Genomic DNA, 21030 nt, shown 5'->3' with positions numbered 1-21030 from the left:
GGTTCCATATGAAGTTCAAGGTGGTTTTTTCCAGTTCTGTGAAGAAAGTCAATGGTAGCTTGATGGGGATAGCATTGATTCTGTAAATTACTTTGGGTAGTATAGCCATTTTCACGATATTAATTCTTCCTACCCATGAACATGGAATGTTTCTCCATCTGTTTATGTCCTCCCTGATTTTGTTGAGCAGTGGTTTGTAGTTCTCCTTGAAGAGGTCCCTTACGTTCCTTGTGAGTTGTATTCCTAGGTATTTTATTCTTTTTGTAGCAATTGTGAATGGCAGTTCGTTCTTGATTTGGCTTTCTTTAAGTCTGTTATTGGTGTAGACGAATGCTTGTGATTTTTGCACATTGATTTTATATCCTGAGACTTTGCTGAAGTTGCTTATCAGTTTCAGGAGTTTTTGGGCTGAGGCGATGGGGTCTTCTAGGTATACTATCATGTCGTCTGCAAATAGAGACAATATGGCTTCCACCTTTCCTATTTGAATACCCTTTATTTCTTTTTCTTGCCTGATTGCTCTGGCTAGAACTTCCAGTACTATATTGAATAGGAGTGGTGAAAGAGGGCATCCTTGTCTAGTGCCAGATTTCAAAGGGAATGCTTCCAGTTTTTGCCCATTCAGTATGATATTGGCTGTTGGTTTGTCATAAATAGCTTTTATTACTTTGAGATACATTCCATCGATACCGAGTTTATTGAGGGTTTTTAGCATAAAGGGCTGTTGAATTTTGTCAAATGCCTTCTCTGCGTCAATTGAGATAATCATGTGGTTTTGTTTTTGGTTCTGTTTATGTGGTGAATTACGTTGATAGACTTGCGTATGTTGAACCAGCCTTGCATCCCCGGGATGAATCCTACTTGATCATAATGAATAAGTTTTTTGATTTGCTGTTGCAATTGGCTTGCCAATATTTTATTGAAGATTTTTGCATCTATGTTCATCATGGATATTGGCCGGAAGTTTTCTTTTCTTGTTGAGTCTCTGCCGGGTTTTGGTATCAGAATGATGTTGGTCTCGTAAAATGATTTGGGAAGGCTTCCCTCTTTTTGGATTGTTTGAAATAGTTTTAGAAGGAATGGTACCAGCTCCTCTTTGTGTGTCTGGTAGAATTCAGCTGTGAATCCATCTGGACCTGGGCTTTTTTTGAGTGGTAGGCTCTTAATTGCTGCCTCGACTTCTGACCTTGTTATTGGTCTATTCATAGTTTCAGCTTCCTCCTGGTTTAGGCTTGGGAGGACACAGGAGTCCAGGAATTTGTCCATTTCTTCCAGGTTTACTAGTTTATGTGCATAGAGTTGTTTGTAATATTCTCTGATGATGGTTTGAATTTCTGTGGAATCTGTGGTGATTTCCCCTTTATCATTTTTTATTGCATCTATTTGGTTGTTCTCTCTTTTCTTTTTAATCAATCTGGCTAGTGGTCTGTCTATTTTGTTGATCTTTTCAAAAAACCAGCTCTTGGATTTATTGATTTTTTGAAGGGTTTTTCGTGTCTCAATCTCCTTCAGTTCAGCTCTGATCTTAGTTATTTCTTGTCTTCTGCTGGGTTTTGAGTTTTTTTGATCTTGCTCCTCTAGCTCTTTCAATTTTGACGATAGGGTCAATTTTGGATCTCTTCATTCTCCTCATATGGGCACTTATTGCCATATACTTTCCTCTAGAGACTGCTTTAAATGTGTCCCAGAGGTTCTGGCATGTTGTGTCTTTGTTCTCATTGGTTTCGAAGAACTTCTTTATTTCTGTCTTCATTTCATTGTTTACCCAGTCAACATTCAAGAGCCAGTTGTTCAGTTTCCATGAAGCTGTGTGGTTCTGGATTGGTTTCTGTATTCTGAGTTCTAACTTGATTGCACTATGGTCTGAGAGGCTGTTTGTTATGATTTCAGTTGTTTTGCATTTGTTGAGCAGTGCTTAACTTCCAATTATGTGGTCAATTTTAGAGTAGGTGTGATGTGGTGCTGAGAAGAATGTGTATTCTGTGGATTTGGGGTGGAGAGTTCTGTAAATGTCTATCAGGTTTGCTTGCTCCATGTCTGAGTTCAAGCCCTGGATATCCTTGTTGATTTTCTGTCTGGTTGATCTGTCTAATATTGACAGTGGAGTGTTAAAGTCTCCCACTATTATTGTGTGGGAGTCTAAGTCTCTTTGTAAGTCATTAAGAACTTGCCTTATGTATCTGGGTGCTCCTGCATTGGGTCCATATATGTTCAGGATCGTTAGCTCTTGTTGTATCGATCCTTTTACCATTATGTAATGGCCTTCTTTGTCTCTTTTGATCTTTGTTGCTTTAAAGTCTATTTTATCAGAGATGGGAATTGCAACTCCTGCTTTCTTTTGCTCTCCATTTGCTTGGTAAATCTTCCTCCATCCCTTTATTTTGAGCCTTTGTGTATCCTTGCATGTGAGATGGGTTTCCTGGATACAGCACACTGATGGGTTTTGGATTTTTATCCAATTTGCCAGTCTGTGTCTTTTGATTGGTGCATTTAGTCCATTTACATTTAGGGTTAATATTGTTATGTGTGAATTTGATACTGCCATTTTGATGCTAAGTGTCTGTTTTGCCCGTTAGTTGTTGTAGATTCTTCATTATGTTGATGTTCTTTAGCATTTAGTGTGATTTTGGAATGGCTGGTACTGGTTGTTCCTTTCTATGTGTAGTGCCTCTTTTAGGAGCTCTTGTAAAGCAGGCCTGGTGGTGACAAAATCTCTGAGTACTTGCTTGTTCGCAAAGGATTTTATTTTTCCTTCACTTCTGAAGCTCAGTTTGGCTGGATATGAAATTCTGGGTTGAAAGTTCTTTTCTTTAAGAATGTTGAATATTGGCCCCCACTCTCTTCTGGCTTGTAGAGTTTCTGCCGAGAGATCTGCTGTGAGTCTGATGGGCTTCCCTTTGTGGGTGACCTGACCTTTCTCTCTGGCTGCCCTTAGTATTTTCTCCTTTATTTGAACCTTGTTGAATCTGACGATTATGTGCCTTGGGGTTGCTCTTCTTGTGGAATATCTTTGTGGTGTTCTCTGTATTTCCTGCATTTGAGTGTTGGCCTGTCTTGCTAGGTGGGGGAAATTTTCCTGGATGATGTCCTGAAGAGTATTTTCCAGCTTGGATTCATTCTCTTCATCCCCTTCTTGTACACCTATCAAACATAGGTTAGGTCTTTTCACATAGTCCCACATTTCTTGGAGACTTTGTTCATTCCTTTTTGCGCTTTTTTCTCTAATCTTGGTTTCTCGTTTTATTTCATTGAGTTGGTCTTCGACTTCAGATATTCTTTCTTCTGCTTGGTCAATTCGGCTATTGAAACTTGTGCATGCTTCGCGAAGTTCTCGTATTGTGTTTTTCAGCTCCTTTAATTCATTCATATTCCTCTCTAATTTATCCATTCTTGTTATCATTTCCACATATCTTTTTTCAAGTTCCTTAGTTTCTTTGCATTGATTTAATACATGTTCTTTTAGCTCACAAAAGTTTCTCATTATCCACCTTCTGAAGTCTAATTTCATCATTTCATCACAGTCATTCTCCGTCCAGCTTTGTTCCCTTGCTGGTGAGGAGTTTTGGTCCTTTCTAGGAGGTGAGGTGTTCTGGTTTCTGGCGTTTTCCTCCTTTTTCTCGCTGGTTTCTTCCCATCTTTGTGGATTTATCCGCTTGTCATCTGCTTAGTTGCTGACTTTTCAGCTGGGTCTCTGAGTGGACACCCAGATTGTTGATGATGAAGTATTTCTGTTACTTGGTTTTCCTTCTACCAGTCTAGCCCCTTCGCTGTATGACTGCTGAGGTCCACTCCAGGCCCTGCTTGTCTGGGGTGCACCTCTAGCAGCTGTGACACAGTGAGGGATGCTACCAGTTTCTTTTTCTGCTATCTTTGTCCCAGGATGATGCCTGCCAAATGTCAGTCTTTTGGATATAGAGGGGTCAGGGAGCTGCTTGAGGAGACAGTCTGTACTATATAGGAGCTCAATTGCTGAGCTTTGAGCTCTGTTGTTCATTCAGGGCTGTTAGGCTGCTATGTTTGATTCTGCTGCAACAGAGCTCATTATAAAAACCATTTTTTTCTCAAATGCCCTGTGGTGTGGGGTTTGGGCTTTATTTTTGGATGTGGGTTGAGGTGTCCTGCCCAGCTAGGAGGCAGACTAGCCACTGTTTGCCTGCCGAGGCTCCGCCCTGCTGTTGTGTGGTTCGCCCTGTTGCTGCAGGCTCTGCTGTTCTGCTGTGGTCTCCGCCACCCCCTACAGTGGAGTCTCTCTGTTGTAGCGGGTTGCCTCAGCAACGGCAGGCTGCGTCAGCAGTGGGCGTGTATCTCAGTAGGGACGGGTTGCCTCGGCAACTGCTGGCTGCGTCAGAAGTGGGCTTGTATCTCAGTTGGGGCGGGTTGCCTCGGTAATGGTGGACGCCCCTCCCCCACAGAGCGTCTCAGACCATCTGCACGAGGATCGTTTGAAATCGCAGTTTTGTTCGTCCCACTGGGCTACCCCAGATGCTCTGTCCCTGCAATACCCTGGGCTGGCCCACTGTCCAAGTCTCGTTCAGTCTCATGTCCAGCCCTCTCAAGTCTCAGGTTGCCGGTTCAACAGGGCACCCGGACAAGCGCGCCCTGTGGGAAGCGCTGGGTAGGGCTGGCCGCCACCACCCCAGCTGCCGGCTTCGCCAGGCAGAGGTACTGCCTGGCATCCCGCGTCTCCTTTATACTTGTGAATTTCCCCGTTCTGTGGGCAACAAAGATCAGTCTGGAAATGCAGCTCCTCCTCACCTCTCCGCGGATTCAAGGAGAACTCCAATCCTGGGTTGTTCTCACAGCGCCATCTTGAGTCCTCTGCTTGTGATTTTTGCACATGGATTTTGAGATTGAGACTTTGCTAAAGTTGCTTATCAGCTTAAATTATTTTGGGGCTGAGACAATGGGGATTTCTAAATATAGAATCAGTCATCTGCAAACAGAGACAATTTAACTTCCACTATTCCTATTTGAATACCCTCTATATCTTTCTCTTGCCTTATTGCTCTGGCCAGAACTTCCAACACTTTTTTGAATAGGAGTGGTGAGAGAGGCCATCCTTGTCTTGTATTGGTTTTTAAAGGAATGCTTCCAGCTTTTACCCATTCAATATGATATTGGCTGTGGTTTTGTCACAAATAGCTCTTATTATTTTGAGATATGTTCCATCAATACCTAGTTTATTGAGAGTTTTTAAAATGAAGGGATGTTGAATTTTGTCAAAGGCCTTTTCTGCATCTATTGAGATAATCATGTGGTTTTTGTCATTGGCTCTGTTTATGTGATAGATTACATTTATTGATTTATGTATGTTGAACCAGCCTTACATCCCAGGGATGAAGCTGACTTGATCATGATGGAAAAGGTTTTTGATGTGCTGCTGGATTTGGTTTTCCAGTATTATATTGAGGATGTACGCATTGATGTCATCAGGGATATTGGCCTGAAGTTTTCTTTTTTTGTTGTGTCTCTGCCAGGATGATCAGGCTTGATGCTGGCTTTATGAAATAAGTTATGGAGGGGTCCCTCCTTTTCAATTGTTTAGAATAGTTTCAGAAGGAATGGTACTAGCTCCTTTTTGTACCTCTTGTAGAATTCAGCTGTAAATCTGTCTGGTCCTGTGCTTTTTTTTTTTTTTTTGCTTAGTAGGCTATTAATTACTGCCTCAATTTCAGAACTTGTTATTAGTCTGTTCAGGGATTCGACTTCTTCCTGGTTCAGTCTTGGAAGGGTGTATGTTTCCAGGAATTTATCCATTTCTTGTAGATTTTCTAGTTTATTCACATAGAGGTATTAATAGTAATCTCTGATCGTAGTCTCTATTTGTGTGGGGTCAGTGGTGATATCACCTTTATAATTTTTTATTGTTTCTATTTGATTCTTCTCTCATTTTTTCTTTACTAGTCTAGCTAGCAGTCTATCCCATTTGTTAATTTTTACAAAAAAACAGCTGCTTGGATTCATTGGTTTTGTGGAGGGTTTTCATGTCTCTATCTTCTTCAGTTCTGCTCCGATCTTAGTTATTGCTTGTCTTCTGCTAGCTTTTGGATTTATTTGCCCTTGCTTCTCCAGCTCTTTTAATTTTCATGTTAAGGTGTCAATTTGAGATCCTTCTAGCTTTCTGATGTGGGTATTTAAAGCTAGAAATTTCACTCTTAATACTGCTTTAGCTGTGTCCCAAAGATTCTGGTACGTTGTCTCTTTGTTCTCATTGGTTTCAAATAACTTCTCCATTTCTGCCTTACTTTCATTATTTACTCAGGAGTCATATTGTTCAATTTCCATGTAATTGTGTGGTTTTGAGTGAGTTTCTTAATCCTGAGTTTGATTTGATTGCATTATAGTCTGAGACTGTTATGATTTCAGTTATTTTGCATTTGCTGCAGGGTGTTTTATTTCCAATTATGTGGTTGATTTTAGAGTAAACGCCATGTGGCACTGAGAAGAATGTATATTCTGTTGATTTGGGGTACAGAGTTCTGTAGATGTCTATTAGGTCCATTTGTTCCAGAGCTGAGTTAAAGTCCTGAATATCCTTTTTCTGTCTCATTGATCTGTCTAATATTGACAGTGGGGTGTTAAAGTCTCCCATTACTATTATGTAGGAGTCTAAGTCTCTTTGTAGGTCTCTAAGAACTTGTCTTATGAATCTGGGTGCTCCTGTATTGGGTGAATATATATTCAGGATAATTAGCTCTTCTTGTTGAATTGATCCCTTTGCCATTATGTAATACCCTTCTTTGTCTTTTTTGATCTTTGTTAGTTTAAAGTCTGTTTTGCCGGACACTAGGATTGCAACCCCGGCTTTTTTTTTTTTTTTTTTTCCTTTTCATTTGCTTGGTAAATTTCCCTCCATCCCTTTATTTTTAGCCAGTGTGTGTCTTTGTACATGAGATGGGTCTCCTGAATTCAGCACACCAGTGGGTCTTGACTCATTATCCAATTTGCCAGCCTGTGTCTTTTAATTGGGGCATTTAGCCCATTTACATTTAAGGGTTAGTACCGTTATGTGTGAATTTGATCTTGTCATCATGATGCTATCTGGCTATTTTGCACACTAGTTGATGCAGGTTCTTCATAGTATCATTGGTCTTGATATTTTGTTGTGTTTTGCAGTGGTTGGTACTGGTTTTTCTTTTCCATATTTAGTGCTTCCTTCAAGAGCTCCTGCAAGGCAGGCCTGGTGGTAATGAAATCCCTCTGCATTTGCTTGTCTGGAAAGGATTTTATTTCTCCTTTGCTTATGAAGCTTTGTTTTGCTGGCTATGAAATTCTGGATTGAAAATTTGTTTCTTTAAGAATGTTGAATATTGGTCCCTACTCTTTCTGACTTGTAGGGCTTCTGTTGAAAGGTCTGCTGGTAGTATGATGGGCTTCTTGTAGGTGATTTGGCCTTTCTCTCTGGCTGCCCTTAACATTTTTTTCTTCATTTTGACCTTGGAGAATCTGCTGATTATGTGTCTTGGGGTTGATCTTCTCATGGAGTATCTGAATGGTATTCTCTGTATTTCCTGAATTTGAAGACTGGCCTGTCTTGCTAGATTGAGGAAGTTCTCCTGGTTAATATCTTGAAGTGTGTTTTCCAGCTTGTTTTCATTCTCCTGTTTCTTTCAGGTACTTCAATCAATTGCAGGTTCTGTCTTTTTACATAGTCCCATTTTCTTGGAGGCTTTGTTTGTTCCTTTTCATTTTTTCTTTAATCTTGCCTGCATGCCTTATTTCAGCAAGGTGGTCTTCAAACTCTGACATCCTTTTTTCTACTTGGTTGATTTGGCTATTGATACTTGTGTATGCTTCATGAAGTTCTCATGCTGTGTTTTTCATCTCCTTCAGGTCATTTGTGTTTCTTTCTAAACTGGCTATTCTAGTTAGAAGCTCCTCTAACCTTTTATCAAAGTTCTTAGCTTCTTTGCATTGGGTTAACACATGCTCCTTTAGCTCAGCAGGGTTTTTTTATTACCCACCTTCTGAAGCCTACTTCTGTCAATTCATCCATCTCATCCTCTACCCAGTTCTGCACCCTTGCCAGAGAGGCATTGCAACCATTTGGAGAAGAAGAGGCACTCTGGGCTTTTGGGTTTTCAGTGTTTTTTCATTGATTCTTCCTCACCTTCATGAGTTTGTCTAGTTTTGATCTTTGAGGCTGCTGACCCCTAGATGGGGTTTTTGTGGGGACTTTTTTGTTGATGATGATGCTGTTGTTATTGCTTTCTGCTTGTTTGTTTTCCCTTCTGTGGTCAGTTCCCTCTTCTGTAGGGCTGCTGCAGTTTGCTGGGGGTTCACTTCAGGTCTTATTCATCTGGTTTGCTCCCATGCCTGGAGATGTCACTCAAGGAGGCTGGAGAACAGCAAAGACTGGTGTCTGCTCCTTCCTCTGGGATGGCTGATCTCAAGAGGCACCAAACTAATGCCAATTGGATCACTCCTATGTAGGGTGTCTGACAACCCCTGTTGGAGTATCTTATCCAGTTGGGTGGCATGGGGAACAGGACCCTTTTAATGAAGTACTTTGGCTGTCCCTTGGTGGAGGGAGTGTGCTTCCCTAGGGGGAAACCCACTTGTCTGGGCAGCCTGGATTCCTCAGAACTAGCAGGAAGAAAGGTTAAGTCTGCTGGTCTACAGAGACTGTGGCCACCCCTCCCCATAGAGGCTCAGGCCCAGGGAGATCAGAGCTCTGTCCCTGAGCCCCTGGCTGAAGTTGCTGGAATTCCTGTAGGGAGGCCCCACCCAGTGAGGAGGAATGGGTCAGGTTGCTGGTACAGGATTCACATGCTATTATGGTTTCTTTCAATGGTGACCTCTTATCACTACTGCTGCTAGTTGACCGTCTTGGCCTGTCCCCAGGAATTGTTTTAACTAATATTTGTGGAAAAATATTTTTAAATTCTCATTTTCCCTGACATGTAATCTTATGCAGGCTGTGAACTACACTTCAGGCAAGTGACTAGGAGACATCTAGCAGTTCTCTCTCTCTCTTTCTCTCTCTCTCTCTCTCTCTCTCTCTCTCTCTCTGTGTGTGTGTGTGTGTGTGTGTGTGTATGTGTTTCAAGAAACAGAATCTACTGTGTTGCCCAAGCTAGTCTTGAACTCCTACCCTCAAGCCATTCTCCCGCCTCAGCCTCCTAAGTAGCTGGGATTTCAGGCACATGTCACCACACCTGGCTCTATCTAGATGTTTTCAAAGCACATCTGAAAGGATAAAATATTCAGACTACTTCCAATTAGCCTTTTTCTTTTCAGCCTCAGGTACTTGCTTTTGGGAGCCCTGGAGTCTCTTGAGAGAAGTGGAGATGAAGGTTCAAGTGACTGAGGGGCTGGAGTGGAAAAAGGTCTGACAGGGATGGACAGAAGAGTGGATGAGGTTAGAGCTTGAAGGGGGACATACTAAAGGATTCAGGAAACTAAATGGAAGATTGAAGGTGGTGAAAGGATGAAGGAAGAGCAGAAGCAAAGGGAAGGAAGAACTCTGAGAGGTCAGTTTTGGGAGATCTTAAGTTTCCCCAAGAAGCCAATGGGGTTCCCAACTATCCTCAGCAAAACTGTGCCCACAAGAAGAAGATGGAAATATAGTTAGCAGGGGCTTGAGAAGAGGATTTCAGCCAACTGAGAAGTTCCCATGGGAGGAGCAGGATTAAATAGAAAAAACAGAGAAGACTTAAACAAAATTGATTCCATTAGGCCCTGAATATCAGCTTCCAATTAGGCCAATTTCTGATCATTCATCTTTAAAAAAAATTCTTTCAAATATCTTTTTTTCCCCCAAATCTCAGTGTATAAAAAGCAAATCAATCAAATATGTTATTATCAGGTTTTAGCTGGGACAAACAGTAAATATCTCTGACAATACTGAATGTCTTTTTAAAATAAGTTTTTTTTAAACTAAAGGTATCTATTTCAAGTGACTCAAAGCAAAAGCCAATAAACTTTTTATGACTTGCAACCAATAAGACTTTTATAGCTTACTGTTGGATGCAAGACACATCATCAGAGTGCAAAAAAGGCAGCCTGTCAAGAGTCAGACCACTCCCAAAGGTAGCCACGAGAAAGAAAGACTTAGATGGCTCTTGTTGGGAGCTGGCAACAGTCAGTAGGACATTAACAGAGGATGGGGTGCAACCTACATTTCCATCAGGCCATATTCTCAGGGCCAACAACCTGATGGTTGGCCATCTGCACACACATGCCCTGGTAGGCAGAGAGCCAAGCCAAGCTCTCAGGATGCAAAATGAGATAAATAGGAAAGCAATAGCTGTCCCTGGCAGGGAAAGAATCAATAAACAAGACATACCCCAAAACCAAATTAACCAAATTTGCAGAGTCATAATCCAAAGAACTAATGTTTGCAAGTTTTTCTTCTGCAAATATAAATATGGAAAAGAAAAAGCGACAAGGAGAAATTTTTACCTCGCTGTCTTAACTGGGCGCTACACATAGAGATCTGAGAAAGCCAGCTTTTGGAGAATGCTTACCTTTTTCTCTTTAGTCAGTTTCCCAGGATCCCATCAGGAGGATCTGAAGTGAGTGAGGTGTCCACCCGTCCCTTTGTGGTCACCAGAAACTGTAGGGGAGGAAAAATATCTTTTCTTATTACCCTTCTAAGTTCTCAGCTGGGGCTTCTGTAACAAAAGGCAAATTAAAAAGAGAACATTTTAAGACAGAGTCTCGCTCTCTTGCTTAGGCTGGAGTGCAGTGGCACGGTCTCTGCTCACTGCAACCTCCGCCTCCCATGTTCAGGTGATTCTCCTACCTCAGCCTCCTGAGCACTTGGGATTACAGGCACCTGTCACCATGCCCAGCCAATTTTTTGTGTGTAATTTTGGTAAAGACGGGATTTCACCATGTTGACCCAGTCTAGCCTCAAACTCCTAAACTCAATTGATCCACCCACCTTGGCATCCCAAAGTGCTGGGATAACAGGAGTGAGCCGCTGCACCTGGCCAAACCTGAGAATTTTTATGCTAGGTTTGAAAAGTAATGGAAAGTTAGGAAAGTTGTGGAAAAATGTGATAGGGCAAAGGGTATGAGCCAAGAGTAACAAACTGGGAGAAACTTAGCAAGACCTGCTCATTTATATTACTTTTGGGGTCCCTTCATCTTTAGGAATACAGATACAAGCAAGTACTCAGAGATTTTATTACCACCAGGCCAGCTTTACAAGAGCTTCTGAAAGAAGCATTATACATAGAAAGGAACAACCAGTATTAGCCTTTCTAAAAATATACCAAAAAGTAAAGAGCATCAACATCAACAAGCATCAACATGAAGAATTTACATCAACGAATGGATAAAATAGCCAGTTAATATCAAATGGCAGTAACCCTAAATTTAAGTCGACTAAATCCCCCAATCAAAAGATACAGCCAAAACCCATGTTACATCCAGACCCATTTCACATCCAAAGATACACCAAGTCTTAAAACAAAGGGATGGAGAAAGATTTACCAACCAAACTGAGAGCAAAAATAAATAAATAAATAAATAAAAAGCAGGAGTTGCAATTCTCGCATCTGATAAAATAGATTTCAAAGCAACAAAGATATAGTGGTAAAAGGATCAATGCAACAATAAGAGCTTACGATCCTAACACCCAGATACATAAGACTCACAAAGAGATTTAGACTCAACGAGACAGAAAATTAATAAAGATATCCAGGACTTGAACTCAGATTCGTAACGAGTAAACTCAATAAATATTTATAGAGCTCTCCATTTTAAATACACAAAATATACACTCTCCGCCTTAAATACACAAAATATTGATCGGCCATTATTAATACCCATTTTTAGAATAAAGCTATATTCCTGTTCTCTCTCCCTCTTTTTTTTCTCTTTCTTCCTCTCCTTCAATCCTTTTTTTTTTGTTTCTTAAAAAAGAAAGAAAGAAAGAAAAAATCCTTAGCCATCATCTCTTCAAACATTGTTTCCCCATTAAAAAAAAAAAAAAAAAGGAATACAGATACTTCTTTCCTCCAGGTATAGAGGAAGGGACCTCTCACAGGAGGGTCTATAACCTGTTTCACAATAGAAGGGCAAGGGAAAGTCAAACAGTTTTTCCTACTTTTTCTCAAATTCCTTCAGCTTAAAAATATTTGGCCAGGCGTGATGGCTCACGCCTGTAATCCTAGCACTTTGGGAGGCCGAGGTGGGAGGATCATGAGTTCAAGAGATCGAGACCATCCTGGTCAACCTGGTGAAACCCCGTCTCTACTAAAGATACAAAAAAAATTAGCCAGGCGTGGTGGCGCATGCCTGTGGTCCCAGCTACTCTGGAGGCTGAGGCGGAAGAATCGCTTGAACCCAGGAGGCGGAGGTTGCAGTGAGCTGAGACTGTGCCACCGCACTCCAGCCTGGCCACAGAACAAGACTCCGTCTCAAAAAAGAAAAAATATTCAATATGCCAAGGTCCTATATTTTGGAGTAATATGTCTTTGGGGTAGGCATCCTGAACTCCATTATTTCATTTAAGTCATCATGTCACCTTGGGAAGATCTATCAAGGAGTGAGGGCAGAGCAGAAGTAAAGCAAGGTCGACCAACAGAGAGAGAAATTGGGTCCTAAGGCCATGTTTGCTATGATTATGCAGGCCAATACCTTCTTTTCTCATTGAGATCACTTGCAACAGAAGTAATCTAACCTGACATGGCAGCTATATTTATTAATTTCTTGCTTTGTGTCTATTCCTGTGCTAAGTGCTTTCCATGTCATAGCTGTTTTTATCTTTTAACTCTCATAATGGCCCTATTAAGTAGAGATGAGATAGGCACTACTATTTTGGGGAAAACTGTGTGAAAACCATGAAATAACTCATCTGTGATCACACAATTTGTAAATGGAACAATCAAAATTTGAATCCAGTTTCAGGCTTTTATTATAAAAAGAGTATTCCCAGAAGTGAAACAACTACTTCCTAATGTAATACATGCTTTAAAAAATGTGACCTTGGTTGGTTGTCACTCTATGTAAGAGTTGCACATTTCTATCCACTCAGACTTTCACTGGTGTCTCCTTCCTCTGGGTCTTGATCAGAGTCACCATAGTCGAAGCCACCAAATTTATCCCTTAGTTACATATTGTGCTATATTCCTTGCCAGCTGTCTTACTAGAAGAACATTCTATGAAGGCAGGAACTTCGTTTTGTTCACTGTTGCATACCTAACACCTAGAACAGTGCCTAGCTAGGACAGGCATTAAATAATATTTGTTGCACAAGTGAATGGCTTTCCTTGACTATATTGGACAACTTGGAGAGAAAGGGAATACTTGGGAATGTCACATGCTTGATAATATTGGTCAAAATAATTTTAGTATCTTCCATAGCTTCATGTTGTAGAGGCTAAATGCACTTGCTCACACAGACACACATGCAGGCAGGTATGCACACATGTTGACAAATACGTCATCTGCACTCTTTTGTTTTGTTCATTTTTTTTTTGAGATGGAGTCTCACCCTGTTGCCCAGGTTGGAGTGCAACAGCACGATCTTGGCTCACTGCAACCTCTGCCTCCCAGATTCAAGTGATTCTCCTGCCTCAGCCTCCTAGGTAGCTGGGACTACAGGTGCTCGCCACCAGACCTGGCTAATTTTTGTAATTTTAGTAGAGATGGGGTTTCACCATGTTGGCCAGGCTAGTCTCAAACTCCTGGCCTCAAGTGACCTACCCACCTTGGCCTCCCAAAGTGCTAGGGATATAGGCGTGAGTCCCCACACCCTACCCAACTGCACTCTTAAGACAAGCTTGTTTCTCTCAGCTTCCACAGCAGCATCTAGGAGCAACTGGTTAGTGCCTTGAAACCAAATATGAATGTTCCCAAACCCTGTTCCAGGCTCTGTTCCTAAGGCAGGGTCTATATTCTTGGCACTGTTGTGGGGGAACTGGCCCCAGCAGAGGAGACTGAGAGATCTGGGGTCTCAGCTCAGCTCTGCCACTTACTAGCTTTGTGGCTTTAGGCAAAGCCTTTTACATCATTGTGCCTCCAAGTCCTCAGGCATAACAGGACTAATAAATAAAAATTTATAACAGTAGTAATAAATCAGACCAGTTTATCTCCCAGCTTTTTGAGAGAATCAAATTATATGGCTATGAAAAGACTGAAAACCAAACAGGATATTTAAGAGAAAGTATAAACTGGATTCACACCATTTCTGGGTAGAAGAGGTTTAAAAATCTCATTTTGATGTCTAAATCCCTTATATTGATTGACTGTGTGGATAGCATAGAATTTGGCTGAATGCAAATTGAAAGCAATTTAGCCAAATATGATTTGGAAGAAAGAAATCTGGTTGAAATTAGTTGGCTCCTAGAACAGATTGGTCAAAATAACAATTTGATAAAGAAAGCTTGATTTTCTCCAGTATTGGTTTTACAATAGTTGGTTATTTGGTTTTACTTTGATGGGGAAGTCTTTTCCCATCTTTTGATATTATTTCTTAAAGAATTTCTTAGAGTTTTAAAAAAGTTTACCTGTTCAAGTCATTTTAAGGATATTTTTGAGTTGGGCCTTTCATTAGTTTGACCATGTATCAAATGTTCATCTCAGGAGATCTTATTAACATCCATTATTTATAACTGGGAATTTATAATTGAATAATTATAAAAATAGATTGCCAGAACACAATCAACTTCTCAGCTTGAAAAATGTTGCAGTTTCCCTTTCAAACATTTGAACTCTTGGCAACTGGTTGCTTTTGGGTCTTTTTTTTTTTTTTTACCACTTTTATGCAATTTACTGTTAAGAAAGAGCAATGAAGGGGAGAAAATCTTGAGTGCAAGGTAGGAAGCATTCAGGATTCCAGTGTGGACAAAGACACTATTATCTGCTAAGAGCCTTCTAAAACCTCCATTTAAATTTAAAACTATCAGGCAAACTCAACTGTTGAAGTGAAAGAGGTAGGACTGGGGTGGGAGGAAGGCAGTGAGGGGATTTGTATCAAGCCATGATGCTGTAATCTCCGTGGAAAGCACAAGGGGGCAGTGGAACACCAAATATTTCAACACTGACTGAAATCATAACACTTGGACCTAAACATTACATTAAAATTCAAAGCCTTGAGATAAGAAGTATAGCATCTATTTATGAAGCCATCAACAAAATACTTGCAAGTAGGTTTTTTTTCAGTGCTTTCACTAGGAAAGGTGGAAATATATACAAAAGTAGCAAGAGTTGCAGATTGAATTCTCACACCCATCACCCAGACAAGAGTTCACCACCTGTGTTTCACCTTGCTTTTCTTCTTTTCTCTCACTTCTTTTCAGGAGAGTTTTAAAGCAGATCCCAGACATCGTGTTATTTTGCCCCTACCTAGTTCAGTTTGCATTCCTGAAAGGCATGGAGATTTTTCTTTTTTACATAAATATAGGACATTCTCACCCTCAATAAAATTTATTTTAAAATATCCAAATTCATATTCCAATAATCCCAGTTGTCTCCAAAATATCACTTTCCAGTTTTCTTTGAATCAGTAACCAAACAAGGTCCATAATTGTATTTGATTGTTCTATTTCTTGTCTCTTTTAATCTAGATAGAACAGTCATCCTTTCCCTCACTCTCATACTTTTTCTGATGCCACTGTACATTGAAGAAATATCCAAATTCTGGATTTGCCTGTTTAATTCTTCATGATGATTACAAGTAATGTTTTGTATTTTTTAAGCAAGAGTAAGTAAGTGTACTCTTAATAGGCCATTTACAATTATTATAGTATTTAGATAGCATATCTTGGTTTTATGCTGTGTTACTCTTAAACTCAAGAGCACAAACTGTGAAGGCAGATAGATCCATGTTAAATCCCAGCGTGGCTACTTACTAGCTGAATATTCATCAATCTGAGCCTCATTTTTTTTTTATTTGTAAAGCAGATGTCTTGGAAATAGGATTCTTGGGAAGATTAAATGGGACAATTTATGGTAAACTCTTGGGACATCATAGCTATAACATAGTTGATAACTATTATTGATAATTGTTAGCTATTTCATGGTTAATAATCAATAACTATTTGATAATTGATTACTATTATCACCAAAATGTGTTTTCATAATGCTGACCATTTCTGAACAAGACAGGCAATACACAATCTGATGACAACAGCAGACAGTTCATTTTCATCTTCATCGGTGAAAAGTGTAATTAGTTTAGTTCTGCCACATTTATTATCCTCCTGCTGAAAATCATTTAATGACTATGGAAATAAGTATAACCCATTCAAATATAGAAATTAGTGTTCTTGTGGAGACAGAGCAAATAAAAATGTCCTGTTAAATGTTAAAATGTTAATGAAAGATTTGTGAGTAGAGACCAGCAAGCTAAGAATTTCTAAACTCATTTTTCTTGTCAAATCCCAGTACGTGATCCAATAACAACAGTTAACTATAATAATAACAACCCTTATTTTTCCAGTTGAAAAAACTGCCAAGCCTTAATTGATGAAAAGAATTTACCTGGTGATCCAGCAGTCACTCTGCCATAATGTCAATCATAATACATTGCAGGGCAGCAGATGAAGCACTCAGAAAATAAATATTGGTTGTTGAGGGTTTAAAGGAAAGAACACTGAGGACTGGAGGGAGTCACTGGAGCTTCTGATGCCACTAGAGATTATGTGTGAGAATATAACATTTAATACAAGTAGCAGTATTCTGCGTGTTGAGAAAAATTTCGATCACCACTATTGGTATGGACTAATTCAGTCTAAAAAATCCATCAGGGAATTGAAAGTAGAAGAACTTTAGTCTATTTTCAAATTGTATATAAACAGAAAGAGGAGAGTGAAGTTAGGTGCTAATATTTTAAGTTTCTTTTGTTGACCTGGAATAGTCTATTTACATACATTTTTTAAATCTCTCTTTTAAATTAAAATACAGCATTCTGCCTCCTCTTCTTTTTGGCACAAATCCAGCTATATGTAAATAAATAAAATGAAAATATACTAATTGCATTTTAAAATAACATGTGATTGTTATGTTAAATAATTGTGTATGCTTATTAAGAAAAAAATCCAATACACAAGCATTTATTTGAAAGTAATATAAGTTAGCAACAGTTTTATTATTATGCTAATGCAATAAAAAATCACCCCCGTAAATTCATGTTATGTTGGAGATGATGATTCACTCTTCCACAGTAACTTTGAAAGTATCTGCTTCAATTAGCTCTGCTTATAACAAAAGCATCATTGCTTTCTAATGTGCTATAAAAATGGATATCAAAATTATTCTCCTAAATGTATTGTACTTTTGTAGTGAAATTCATGCTGCAAGTATCTGAGATGCAAGGACTATAAAACAAAAAGCAAAAATGTGTTCTTTGTAGGAAAGCTTGATTCGTTTCTACTTTTCTAACTAGTGATTTCCATCAAACCTACTGCACACCAAAGAGACAAATGGTCATCAATTGGACAACTGTGGTCAGTGGCCACATGAATGACCTCATCTGCAAACCAAATTCCTCAATTTAAAATTGGATGGTTCTTTCCCTTGAAATTATATGGAAGGGGTCATACCCTTCCAACAAGCCAACATGAATTCATTTGGTTGGTATTACTCTCTTTCTCAGGGCAACATAAACTGCCAGAGAACATGTGGCAGTTGGACTACTTCAGTAGTCATGTTTCAAAAGCAGACCTAATGGTTGATAAAACATGCTGATTGTCAGAAACAGATGCTTGAAGATGAGTGAGTCATTTTTAACAACTGTAATCAAAGATCTTGGAATAATTATCTGCCCTTGAATTATGAATTCCAGAATCCTGGAATTTGAGTTTTGGAGGGGACTTTAAGTCTTTTTTAGCTCTTCGTCTAGCATCTGCCCGGATTAAGCTGGAGACTCTTCTTATTTTGTAAAACTCCCTACAGATGAATGAAGACACTATTTTTTTTTTTTTTTTTTTTTTTTTTAGACAGTCTTGCTCTGTTGCCCAGGGTGGAGTGCAGTGACATGATCTTGGCTCACCGCAACCTCCACCTCCCACGTTCAAGTGATTCGCCTGCCTTGGCCTCCCGAATAGCTGGGACTACAGGCATGTGCCACCACGCCTGGCTAATTTTTGTAGTTTTAGTAGTGGTGGGATTTCACCATGTTGGCCAGGCTGGTCTCGAACTCCTGACCTCAAGTGATCCACCCGCCTTGGCCTTCCAAAGTGCTGGATTACAGGTGTGAGCCACCACACCCAGCCAAAGACTCTATTCTTATATTACTAATTGATTTTAAGAGTTTACTAACACAGATGTTTTAGTTATTTCCCAGATCCCAAAGTGAATCTGATATTTTTGTAGCATTTGCCGCAAACTTCCAAATGTGTACACCATACTGTTGTAGAAAGAGCACTGAACTTGGAAGCGAAAGACCTGGATTTGACATCTCCTATTTGACCTTTGGCAACTCCTTAATCCTTTCTTGGATTCAGTTTCCTTATTGGTGCAGTGAAGCTAGTAATTCTTCACTAATATATCTCAAAGGAAGTCGTGAGAATCAAATGAACAAAGATATGTAAAAACATATAATGATTGTAAAATTGGAGACTTTCATCTTAAATCTGATGATATTTAGGAAGCATAGAAAGAAGTAAAACTTCAGGTCTTAAATATTTATTTTGCTACAGATTTTGATTATGATTGTTTTCAGTCTACATTAGACATACCACTCACTCAGGGGTCTGATCCCCAGGCCTAACATCTACAAAATCTCAACATCCCTCCATTGCTTAGATTTTTGTTTTTTTGTTTGTTTGTTTTGAGATGGAGTCTTACTCTGTCACCCAGGCTGGAGTGTAATGGTGCTATCTCGGCTCACTGCAACCTCCACCTCCTGGGTTCAAGCAATTCTCTGCCTCAGTCTGCCAAGCAGTTGGGATTACAGGGGCCCACCACCAGGCCCAGCTAGTTTTTTGTATTTTTGGTATAGATAGGTTTCACCATCTTGGCCAGGTTGGTCTTGAACTCCTGACCTCGTGATTCACCTGCCTCAGCCTCCCAAAGTGCTGAGATTACAAACATGAGCCACCATGACCAGCCCATTGCTTAGATTCTTTTTAAGCATATTGTGAACTGTTATTGTATAAATTAAGCTGTTACAAAAATGGTTAGTGCTATTCTATTGAGAGCCAGAGAACCACCTGTTTCAGAAAAGCCTGAGGCTACATTGTTTAATGAGGGCTGGGCTGAGCAGTTTTTTCTTGGAAACTATAAGGCATAACCCTTATGAATAAATCTAGTTTCCAAGGAACCTGACTACACAGAGAATCATCTAATCCTAACATGATAGTCAGCGTCTCTAACTCAAAAGACCATATTGAAAACAAAGAAGCAAGGAGAGCATCTTCCATTTGTATAGTGCAGTTTTCTAAGCTCTTCCATATATTACAAATGAAATGTATAATATGACTCACATCATTGGAATAATCTCAGTAATTTGAGAAGTGGCAACAAAAAGTAAGGAAGTAAATGTTATAAGTTTAACCACCTTAAATATCTTAAGGCAAAACTGTAAGGGAGATTAAAAAGACAGATATAAAATGTGTGTACTCCAAACTCAGCTGTGATACTAACATCCATCAGAATGCAAAATTGTACCATTTATATAATGGAGTGTAGATTTGTACCTACTCCTCATTTGTTTCCTTTTTCTCATTCCTGACTTTCCTTAGGAAAAACATCACTCATTGTCTAGCATCCATACACTTTGAATCCTGGGGTGGGCTCTGATCCTTACTTATTTGACATTACTCAGGATTGGTCCAAGCACAGTGAAACTTAGACCTGTGTTTGAAAGATGCAGAAAGCATCCTCTTTTTCCAGGATGTGAACGAGAAAGCCAGTCTCCTGCCGCCAGCTATCCTGAGATTATGCTTGAAGCCAACCTGATGATAAGTTCACCCACACTGAAGAGCAGAATGGAGATGTGTGGAGAAAAGAGGTGGAGTCTAAACCATCTCATGGCTTATCAAGTATGAAAGCCAACACATTCTCTGCATATTTAAGCTACTTTGAAATGGATTTTCTCTTACTTGCAACCCTAATCATCCTAAATGATATATTTACTATACAAAGTAATTTTTGGTTTTGTTGTTGTTTTGTTTTTTGAGGCAGGGTCTCTCTGTGTTACCTAGGCTAAGTGCAGTGGTGTATCACTGCTCACTGCAGCCTCAACCTGCTGGTCTCAAGCGATCTTCCCACCTTAGCCCCTCAAGTAGCTGGGGCTACAGATGCATACCACAAAGCCTAGTTAATTAAAAAATTTTTTGTCTCACTATGTTGCCCAGGCTGGTTTTGAACCCCTGGGCCCAAGTGATCCTTCTGTGTTGGCCTCCCAAAGTGCTGGGATTACAGGCATGAGCCACCACCCCCAGCCATAAAGTACTTTTGCATCATATATTGTAATTGCACATTCCCAGTGACTCTGTGGAGTGGGTTTCACTGTTATTCCCATTTTACGGAAGAGGAAGGGAATCTCAGAGGTTTGCAACTTGCACAAAGGCCATACCAGGTAAGTGTTAGAGCCAGAAATTGAATCAGGTGTTCTAGTCTAAGGGCAATTGCTTTCTGCTCTACCACGTCATGTTGAAAAGCCAAATTAAAGGCAGATTTTTAGATTTTTATGACCTAGGAAGCATATAAGGTTTTGTAATTATTAATATTATTTAAAAATGGCCAGTACAGATTACAAAATTCAGCCATACCCTTTCTGTCTATTATATTTCTACAGGGCTATCTACACTTTGTTGAACTTAAGTATAAAAATGGGCCATTCCTTTGTATCTTTGGGTCTGTATTTGGAAGGCTCCCATATCATGTAAAACTATGATCAAATAAATGTCTATGCCTTTTCTCCTTTTAATCTGCCTTTTGTCTGTGATTTTCAGTGAACCTTCAGAAGGTGATGGGGAAGTTTTCCCTTGGCCCCTACACGAGCAACTAGAATAACATGTTAAAGTTGTTATTATCCAAGATGGCACTTTTTTTGTACCTTTAGAGCTACAGGACACAGATGAGGCTGCCACTGCTTTTAACTGGGGAGTAGCGGGAAGTCAAAGAAAG

The 21030-nt window shown here is 39.8% G+C and overlaps 1 long non-coding RNA gene across 1 annotated transcript in view; it reads right to left on the bottom strand.

Moving 5' to 3' along the window:
• The window catches only part of LOC144577945 (uncharacterized), a 65972-nt gene that overhangs the window by 5255 nt on the left and 39687 nt on the right, over positions 1-21030 (bottom strand). The window contains exon 4 of the long non-coding RNA XR_013522780.1: positions 10470-10558. This is a non-coding gene — a long non-coding RNA (uncharacterized LOC144577945). The remainder of the gene's footprint in view (positions 1-10469; positions 10559-21030) is intronic.

This window comes from Callithrix jacchus, chromosome 10, assembly GCF_049354715.1.
Source record: "Callithrix jacchus isolate 240 chromosome 10, calJac240_pri, whole genome shotgun sequence".
Lineage (NCBI taxonomy): Eukaryota > Metazoa > Chordata > Mammalia > Primates > Cebidae > Callithrix > Callithrix jacchus.
Note: the sequence above shows the minus strand (reverse complement) of the source record. Positions and strands in the feature narration are given on the sequence as shown.